The 10,968-nt window shown below is 28.5% G+C and overlaps 1 protein-coding gene across 2 annotated transcripts in view; it reads right to left on the bottom strand.

The window, feature by feature from the left end:
* Positions 1-10,968, bottom strand: part of LOC108690640 (furin-like protease 1) — a 249,496-nt gene that overhangs the window by 162,475 nt on the left and 76,053 nt on the right. The gene's annotated exons all lie outside the window — the stretch shown is intronic.

Here is a 10,968-nt window from a genome sequence, read left to right as displayed (position 1 = left end):
TTTATGTATAAAAATTTTAAAAATCTATTCTTTTATTTCATATATTATGAAAATCAATCTATTTTTTTATTTCATTTAGTATATTGTTAAATTCATAATATCAAATTATATCAAACTTGAATTATTTTTCATTATTTCTATAAATCGTCACTGTTTCAACTCAATATGTTGTCAATTTAATTAAAATAATGGAGTTAACATTTTAATTCCAGGAAATATATTAAATTTAGCTCATATTTAATTTATTATTTATTAAATGCATATGTTAATATAAACCAAATTGTTTACTTAGAAATTAATTACAAAAATGTATGACTTATATTTTGATACATCCAGAAGTTAAAAACAACAAAACAACAAAAATTTAATTCAAGGGATTGGATTACCATTGCTTCTTTGATGTCTATAAAAATGTTGACTATTCTTCAAACCAGTTGTTGCATTTATTGCTTTTAAACAGTAAAATTTTACATCTTACACTATTTACATTTCTGAATGTAAATAGTTGTCTTTATTACGTGTTAATTTTTCATTAACGTTAAGACTTGGTAAACAAGAATGCGTATCGCATTGTCGATAACCGTTGTCGCCGGCAGGCTCGCTCACACAAAACGAAAGGATGAAAAAAAGACGTCTGCCGTAATTTCCACGCTCTTGCAGCAGAACGCTCTCTTAATTGCCGGCGCATCCGTAGTCGGACGTTTATTTTAAATTTCCGCCGCAATGAACCCGACATAAAGAAAAAAAAAATGGAAGAAAAAAGAAAGAAAGATGGTACAATGGCGAATTTCCCGAGCATGACCTCACGGTGCAATGTTGTCTGGCAAAGTATGGGTAAGGGACAAAAGTATTCGCTGTCTCTTTTCTTTCTTACAGTAATCTCGACGATTCTAGGACAAGATATCCTTATTCTACGTGTGAGGCATTGAAAATTAGAAGAAATAAATGTTTAAACATATTTACGCATAAAAGTAGCAAAGATGTGATTTGCTCTTTCATCTTGGTACTATAAGTACATACATTAAATACTGAAGCAATATGATATATATACAGTGACTCACATTAATATTCGGACATCATGATACTTTAGAAATTATTACCTTCTAAATATAATTTTTGTTGGAGTAAGAAATTTACGACTTTTGTTTTAAATTGAAAAATTATTAGAAATATAAATTTTATTTCTATAATTACTATTTATATGATACAGTTTCGAATATATTGTATTAAACTATAGACAGAATTTTGCTTAATTCTGATATCGCAAAAATATTCGGACACTTAACAAGATATAATAATATAAATATAACTATAAACGAAATGATAATAATTTTAATCCTTTGTTGGATAACTTTTTTGTTTAATAACAAGCTGCAAACGTTTAGGCATAATGTTAGAAATAATTTTTGTTAAATAATCTGGAGTAATGCGCGTCCATTCTTCTTTTAATCATAATTTTAGTTCTTCTTTTGATCTTGTAGACAATTCGAATGTTATGACCTAAATTCCATGTTACGAATAAATTCTATAAATTTTCTATAGGATTTAAATCTGGTGACTGTGGAGGATGTAATATTTTTGGACAGTTGTATAATAAATGTTCTTGCACTATTCGCGACTTATGTTTTGGATCATTGTCTTGATAAAATTTGAAATTATCTCGTATATTCATATTATTAGCACTTTTTATTAAATTGTCTTTTAGAATACTTAAATATTTATTTTTATTCAAAATTCCGTCAATGAAAACTAATTCACCCATTCCTTTACTTGAAATACAACCCCAAACCATTAAACTTCCATGTGTCATAGTTGGCTTCAAATTTTTCAGTTTGAATTCGTTTGCTGTTCGCCATATCATTTTCCGTCCGTTAGATCCAAAAATTTGCTCTCATCAGCGAATATTATATCATTCCACCATATTTATTCTTTAGAAATAAATTCCTTGGCGAAAATTAACTTTTTCTTCCGATTCGCTTCATTTATGAACGATTTTTTACAAACAACTCTACCATTATAACCATTTTCTTTTAATGCTCGACGAATTGTATCAGTATGTACCTTCTTGTTAATCTCTTCGTATAATTCTGAGATCAATTTTGTAGCATTTAATCTAGGATTTACTTTTACTTTCCTAATAATTTTACGTTTATCTCGTGAGTTAAGTAATTTTGGATGTCCTTTCTAAGGTATTGTTCAATGTGATCTTCAAACATATCTTTCTACAATATCTGCTACCGTACTCTTACTCAAATTTATTAATTATCGATTTCTTGATATGATTTGTCTTTTTCATAATGAAAAATAACAAGTTAGGGTTCAAATGAACTATTTTTGTCCCATTCTCACCGTTAACTTGTGTGATCTTGAGGAAATTAATTCAATTCAACATGAAATAAATCACATATTTTGTATGACTTACTTCATGACACATAAACAAGTAAGGAATAAACTAACTTGAATCAGTAAATATAAAATATATTGAGTGTCCAAATATTTTTGCAATTCTAAAATTAAGAATTAATTTATTTAATATTTCTTACATTGAAAACTACATTAGTTAAATAAACAAAATTAATGTTTTTTACATTTATAATGAGCGTTTTCAATGATTAAAAAATTTCTTAATCCTATAAAAACTATATTTCAAAAATAATAGTTTCTCTATTATTATGATGTCCGAATATTAATGCAAGTCATTGTATGTATAGAATGCGAATGTAATAAAAAATAAATCAATAAAACCATATGCAGAATAAATGAACAATATTGTCCACTGCGTGACACGCGCTACTATCTGTAGTCTATTCGCAGTATGTATGAGTGAACAATAACTGAGTAATTTTCCCAAAAGTTAATATAGGTTTTAGTGGAATCCATTAAAGTGGATTTGATATATTTATATGTACGGCGCAAGAAAAAACATTCGTTTAAACAGTTACGTAAGTATTTTTATCTGTTGTCTTTCATCTCATAAAAATCTCAAAAAAGAAGATAGTATATATTTATTCTAAAACAAGCCAATGAAATTTTATAGCAAAAAGTAAAACAAAGTTTTCTGTTAAGATGAAGTTTACATCGATAACTTATATATGTTGCAAAATTATTGCAGAAACGATTAAATCTTTAATGTACATAGAAGTTCTGCAGTATGAAAGGATAGAATATTATAACCGCAAGCATTTACGATGCGATGCACTTTCTAACTTGCAATCATGCTGACCGTTTGAAATTATGGTTGCGATACAATGATCCCGTCGATAGGAAGTAAACTTCAAAAAAGCAAGTGGCGAATGTACAACCACACGCGCTTATCCACATGCGGTCTTGTTCGTGGTGGAATGCTTGTGGTGCAGCGATGCGACGATGCTGTAACGGGAAATTGGGTCACATCTCGTTTCCCACGACAGTTTGTCGTGATATATGCTTTTTCGAACTCATATTAAGTGCTTTATGCACCGACGCAGTGATGATAATTAATTTTGTACTTCATAGGATATAAAAAAATATCAACTTTGTTAATTTGCGACATTTTATCACAATCTCCAATACGCATACGAATATTTCTATATGATATTATTATATTGATATTATTATATTATATATTTTCAATTTTTACATTATCTTAAAACATATGTTATTACTAATATTATAATGTTTTTTTACTTTTATTGAAGGTAAAGAAAATTATCAAAAAAATACAACATTAGTATCCTTTTTTGGAGAAATACCAATAATAAATATACAAATTTTTATATTATAAGAAAATTGTCTTGATGGTAATCATTATGCTTTAATTGTATTTTTACTAATTTGCATATGAATATTATTAAATATTAATTAAAATCCATTTTGTACAAAAGACTTTCTTTTATTTGATTTAATTTCATCGGTCTAATTTTCACTTACAATTATTAATTGTATTTATCTCAGGACATTTAGAGATATTAATATTTCACATGCTTTAACATCCTCTTTTACTTTTTTTTCCATACGCAGCAATCTTGTTTAATGCATAAATTTAATACAACTTGTCCAACTCGAAATTCTCGTGATATCGTGACAGTCACAAAAACATTTTATAATAATATATTAAAAAGGGTAAAAAGACGTCATTCGTATTCGTAACGCGATAGAACGCTACTTTTGCTGTTTGCATGATACTTTGCAGTCGGAGCTTGCCTTTCTTTGTGCGAACGTATTATGTAAAGAGACAAATTTACCGCCGCCATCCACATGATAGTCATATTATCTATGCAGTTTTCGCCTGGTTCTCGAGTACGGCGGTCGTTTCTGCGACGATACCATACTTTGGTGAGTTGCATTTACAACGCGTCGCGGAATGTCGCATGGCGATAGGTAGTGATAATTTAGAAAGTGCAATGACATGTTGCGTCTTACGGCAACTTTAGGGAATCAAAATTGGAACGAAACTTTCTCGCAACTAGCTATCATCAACGAGTGCGACCATTGCGACCGTTTCGTGTATCATATACGCTAGATTTGAAAATAAAGAGTGTATCTAAGATAAAGTATTTTATATGGATAGCTCGCTAATTTTTACAAAAATTTAAAAATTTCTTGCTTCTATCATTACAATTATTGGTAATACTAAGCAAATTTGCATTCTGCACTTGATAAATATCTTCATATTTCATGAATAAATCTGAAGTTCGACTTGACCCAGAAGTGATGCGCCTGCGATCGCGATTTCACTACGATTGTCTGCCTCAATTATTATGATATAGTTGCGAGACCGCATAATTGGTTCATAGAACGAGCTCAGCTATGCACTCGGGAACAAAGCTCAGACTGCGCAGTACTCGATGTGCAAGCCAGCCACCGTTCCAGTTGCTTGTACATCTCACTTAATCACAACCGGAACAGCGAGATGCGGATAATTGAAATTCGTATTGTTGGTTGATATAAGCTATTTCGACGCTCTTCATAAATACGTATCATGGAAAACGCAAGTAGTCATCAATTATTTCAATATCTCGAAATCAGAACGTACAGAACATTCATATATAAAATATATAATATAATATTATATTATATAAACATTCATATATAACATAAAATTTATTGCTAAACTTGTTAAAGTCCAAAATGATTTTATTTTTTTTTTATAACAATGTAATTTTTGTCCGCAAAACTTTAATTATCGTTTTACAAAATTTATATTTAGCAGTTAATTATTCCATAAAACTTTATATGGCAATACATTACAGAATAAAAAAATATTAGCAAAAATCGAATTAATTTAAGATAGATGAAAGAACCAAAAAAGGCCCTAAAATAAATATGCCTTAAAATAAAGTTTCCATTCCTTTTCAAAGACGATGATTCATACACGAGCGACTGTTTGCAAGAGCTTTCGTTCGGTGAGCTATGAAATTTACTAAATTTTTCATACCGTTCGTAGGGGAACAATTTGGATAACGTAAGATGCGTTCAAAAGCGTATTTCCTTTGGGATAAAATTTCAAACTTTCTCCTTCACCATATTTATGTATACCGTACACGTCTACAAGCATTCTTTAATTAAAACCACTCCAAATCTCATTAATAATTAAAAAGTTATAAGTTAAAAGTTTCTTCAAATAAAGATATTTGATAACTTGAGTGCATAAAACGATTTTAACTTTGAAAATAGAAATCTTTAGAATTCTAAAAGATCAGAGGAATAACTTAGATCCACGTTGTTTCATAATTATTTATTGAAATAAATAGACATAAGATAAATACACAGTTGTAACAAAATTTGTTAAATTTAACGTGTTTCGTACAGTCTGATCAAATTTTTATATTGATTTAACAGAATAATATGTCAAAAAGTAATACAAATATAATATTATATAAACAAATTAACAAAAAATATAACACTGATAATTTGTAAGCAAACTGTAAAAGTACATTTTGTAACATTTATGATATGTTAAATTAACATATTTTATTCATTTATCTTAGAATTTATATTTTAAGATACGTTACTTTTATGTTATTTGTTCACCTATTCATCAAATTGTGTTATTTTGATACTAAAAGATGTTGAAAATATCAATTTAATACCATAGATTTAAATAACATCATGTTAAATTAACTCTTGAATATGTTAAAAAAAAGTCAACAGACGATAACTTGAGTGGATTACTTTCAACACAAATACAAAATGTGTTTTAGTGCATATAGCATTTCAAATCAGATTTTTGAAAGAACAATATACAATACGAATTTCGTCAAACAGTTCATCACCTAAAATTCTCTAGTGGAGATCAAAGAGGCGTCTTGCATTATTACGTATATGCCACGCGCACATTATACCTGCGAAATGCGTATTCCGCACATTATTATGCAGATGTAGAACCGTATTATGCGTACACAAGACGCGTATCTCCGACCATACGCGTGTGTAATACGAAATGGCGGATAAAAATATTTTGCGATTCGAGACGATTATTGGTTTTCCGCTCAATCGCATACTTTTTCACTCCTCGGCTTATCGGACTATTGAAAGCTGTCCTATCATCGATACGTTTTTATGTCCGCATATTGAAACTTACTGTCGACAATATGTCGCCGCAGCGGAAAAAGAGTATTACGCACATCGAGCATGACGTATGCCAGATGCTAAAACGTCTCGCAAAGATATATTTTCTTCTCATTTATACATAGCATTCAATAAATTCATCAAACTTGATTTTATAGTAATTGATATTTAGTGCTCGCGGAACAATTTGAATTCAATAACTATACATACGGTGATCATATTTCTTTTATTGTAAAGGACAGTCTTTTATTTTAGGTAGCTGTGCTTTAGATTTATTTGTTCCTTCAAAACTCAATTTTGTCCTTTATTTTCCAATATTGTCCTTTACTCTCCTTTATTTTGACATTACGGGAAATTTTTTTCTAACGAGTGTTCCAATGTCTATAATATTATATTAAATTTTTGGAAAACACTTTACAGTTTCATGCAGAAGAAATATATATAGAAATATAATTTGTTTTTGTTAATTATATTTCTTAATTTTTTAAATTAAATCTATTCAAACTAGAGTTTTTCTCATTTTTATTATTTCGAACCTTTTATTATTTCAGATCAAGGATTACAATACAGTCAAACCAGTTTAAAACTATCAGAAAACTGCGCATTATCTCAATTTAATTATACTGTGTTATAAAATATTATAATGCACAGATTTTTATCAGTGACAAACTGATTTGGAAATGTGTAGAAACAAAGTCCTAAAATCTTTACATTTGTCCTTTATTTTCTTTAAGAATATCACTGTGTACGCAAAATATCTTCTAAAACTCGCAAAATATCATACACAATAAAAAACATTGTATATTTGTATTGGAAACAGTCCATTCATGTTCCTGTTAATAGTTGTGTTGAATTTTTTTAACATATTCAAGTGAATTTAACACAAAGGGATTATGTTATTTAAAGATTTTGTGAACTTAACATAATGTTATTTAAATTTGTATTAAACTGATATTTAACATTTCTTAATATATAAATAACGATTTATGAATAAGTGACTAAGTAAAATAACATAAAAAGAACGTATTTTAAAACGTAAATTCTAGAGATAAGATAAATTAATAAAATGCGTTAATTTAATGTATCATAAATATTAATTTCTTTCTTAAAAAAAATCTTTCGCAATGATTACAAATGTCAGTGTTACATTTTTTATGTTAATTTGTTTACGTAACATTTGTACTACCTTCTAACATATTTATCTTGTGCTAAATAAATCCAAAAATTTGGAAAATGGACTGTTTGAGACATGCGATTTATACATAAATTCGACATATATCTTTCAATAGTCTACCAGATTGAATGAAATGCATCAATTTCTACCAATGTAGATTAACTTTAATCTTGATTGTATTTACTTATTATTTTTTCTAATTCCAAATATTAGAAAAAAATAAGGAATTTAAATTAAGATTACAATTAATTTATAATAATAGAAATGGACAAAAGTCTAACAAAAATGTACGAATGACAATGGTGACCCTTTCGAAAGAATTTTAAGTTCACAAGTTTAAAACTTCATATCGTGACATGACATATAGTTACATATAAATTGGAAGAAACTTTTTTCATTTACTTCTTTGCTTTTCATTTTGAATTCGATTCCATTATAAATTTCACGCCAACATGATTCGAATAGGCGTAACAGTGGAAACTCTACATTTTGCATTTTCGTATCTTTATGTTATCCGATCTAACTAAATTTTATGTTATGCAGAGAAAATAGAAATTCAGCGTGATTGAATGACAGGAGAATTCAGCTTTTCTCATTTGCCTTTTGCAAAGTCTTCAGAACAATTTACTGATGTGACGGCGACCTGTCAACGGCCTTCTTGTTCGCCTCGACATTTCTATTCTGTGTCACTCGCAGCATTATAAATGGATTACACCATCTTCGCGACAGAAACTTCGATATCTATCCATCGAATGAGAAGATTTTTATGCAAAGATATGACAGTGAGAAAGATAAATTATGATCGATAATGTAAAATAGTGTGTAATACGCGAATGTAATAACATTAAAGTACATAAATAATGTTATAATGCACATTTTTTTACAAATATTTTAAAAAAACTTTGCAGATGATAAATTTTGTAAAAAGTATTTATTTATCAAAATACCTTTATAAGACACAAAAATTATAAAAGCTGCTTCACATATCTTCATTTTCATTAACTCGATTCTTTTATTAAATTAGTCAATGTGTCCTTATCAAAACTTTTGGAAAAGAGAAATTTCGGAGAAATTTAACAGAATTATAACATTGTTATTATGAAACGTTAAACCAGGCATATAACAAGTAACGCATTATTTGTCTGCAATAACATAATAAGCGCTAAACAATATATAATATAAAATGTAATTCATTATAGTAAATGCAAGCGTATATACATAAATATTGTATTACAATGCGATAAATAATATTTAATAGCTTGAATATCAATTTCCATATCATTTCCGTTAAAATTGGTTTAATATTATTGTAATACATAATAGTTAATATCCTATTTAACGCATCTATAATTAATTCCTTTATGTCTTTTGCATTTCCTACTTTATTTTATAATCATATTTGTACATGCAACCGTCTGTTACAAATATTATTCACATAAATATACGGATTGTCTCAAATCAAATAAACAATATCAGGTCAAAACTGCTTTAGCGGAAAATGCTAAGTAATGAAAATCTTCGATTTCGCACACAGATTTAAGATTTCTTACACAATTTAAGATCGCTTTAACAATCCCTGGAAGAGATTATCGGCCGTTCTTAATTTCTACGGAGTTCCACTTGTCCGTGAAGATTTCAATTTCATGAGACTGCATCGGGCTCACAGAAACGGAGATATAGCCCATTTCATGCGACAACTATAGCAATGTATTACAATTACTGGGAACCTCCCTAATCCAGAAGGAACACGCGAGTATGAGTCTGCTCTGCTTAAGTAGAATTAAACGATGGAGATAGCTAAGTACATTGCCTTTGTTAAGTCGAGCGAACAGTAATCTTACGGTGCATTTCTTATTGCAGCTTACGTAAAGCTAAACTCGAAAATAAAACAATATAATCAATAGTTTTAATAAAAAACCAGTCTCTGTTGCTCTTAATAATCCTAGAAGCTGGTGAAAATAAAAAGTCAAGATTATCAGCGTATAAAAAATAGCTTGCTCGCGTAAATTGCTAATTATAAAATCTTGCGCGTCGTAAAAAGAGATAAAATAATGTAATTAATTCACCTACATATATGCTTCTCTATCAAAAAAATCTTGTAAAAAATCTCATTGCTTATATTGTATCAGTCTATTAATAATTTGTTTTCTGTTAAAATTTATTTCGTGCATTTTATTCACACATTGATTATTTTTCATAAAATATTGTTCATACGAAAGGATCAATAGCTTCGTTCCACACACATTCACGATTATATTACACGACGAGGACGCTGCCAAGTAATCCAACGTAACGACGAAAGCGCTCGTAATATCCTGTCTGCCAGAAAACGCCATGCCTGATACTTGCGTAAGATATTCGACGCATACAGTGAAAAATAATAATTTTTAAAATTTTGTATGCAGGAAGTATAACGCAATATATTGAATTTGCGCGAAAGTGTTCACGATAATATTCTTTTCGCGAAAAGTTTTTAAATTTTGATCGCAGAATAAATGATTTTTTGATAAGTATAATAATAATTTTATAACTTCTTAAATTAATAATTAAAAAAATTTTTAATTTAACTTTTTACCTTTAGCGCGAAAAATTGCCGCAAAAAATTCCTACGTATAAAATTATACTTTTTATGCAAGCATCGATATAATTCCGATAATGGCATTGTTATCCAACAGAATATGAAAGACGTCAGCACTATCTGGCATTGAAGGCGAACATGTTCAACAAAAACAATATATGATGCGGTAAGCAAATACTCGATACAACACTTTTAGAAACGTTTCATAAGCTATTTACGCCCAAAGGCACGGATATAACATTCAACATATTGATATAAGATTTAATTCCCATGCATGGTAACTTGTTTTGATGATTATATATGCAATAAGTAATCTTTACCAAAACTACTTACTGTAAAAAATCTATAAGCACTTATTCAATGAATACACATACGGAAATAAATATAACAGTAATATTTTTTAGAATATAATACTTATTATATTATTGTACTATTGTATTATGTACTTACAGAGAAATTCTGCAATCAAAATAAAATTGATTAAATGTATTTTCAAATAAAAGTTATTATTTGAAAATACATGTTTTATGTGTTGGAAACATCTTTCATTGAGCGTAAAATTATGTTTATTTAAAAAAAAAAACAAAGTACAATATTGTACTTAAAAAACAATGTGCAATATTGTACTTGAAAACGTAGAAAATTTGAAAAATTGTATTAAACAAAA

The sequence above is a fragment of the Atta colombica genome, unplaced genomic scaffold (assembly GCF_001594045.1).
Source record: "Atta colombica isolate Treedump-2 unplaced genomic scaffold, Acol1.0 scaffold34, whole genome shotgun sequence".
Taxonomy (NCBI): Eukaryota; Metazoa; Arthropoda; class Insecta; order Hymenoptera; family Formicidae; genus Atta; species Atta colombica.
Note: the sequence above shows the minus strand (reverse complement) of the source record. Positions and strands in the feature narration are given on the sequence as shown.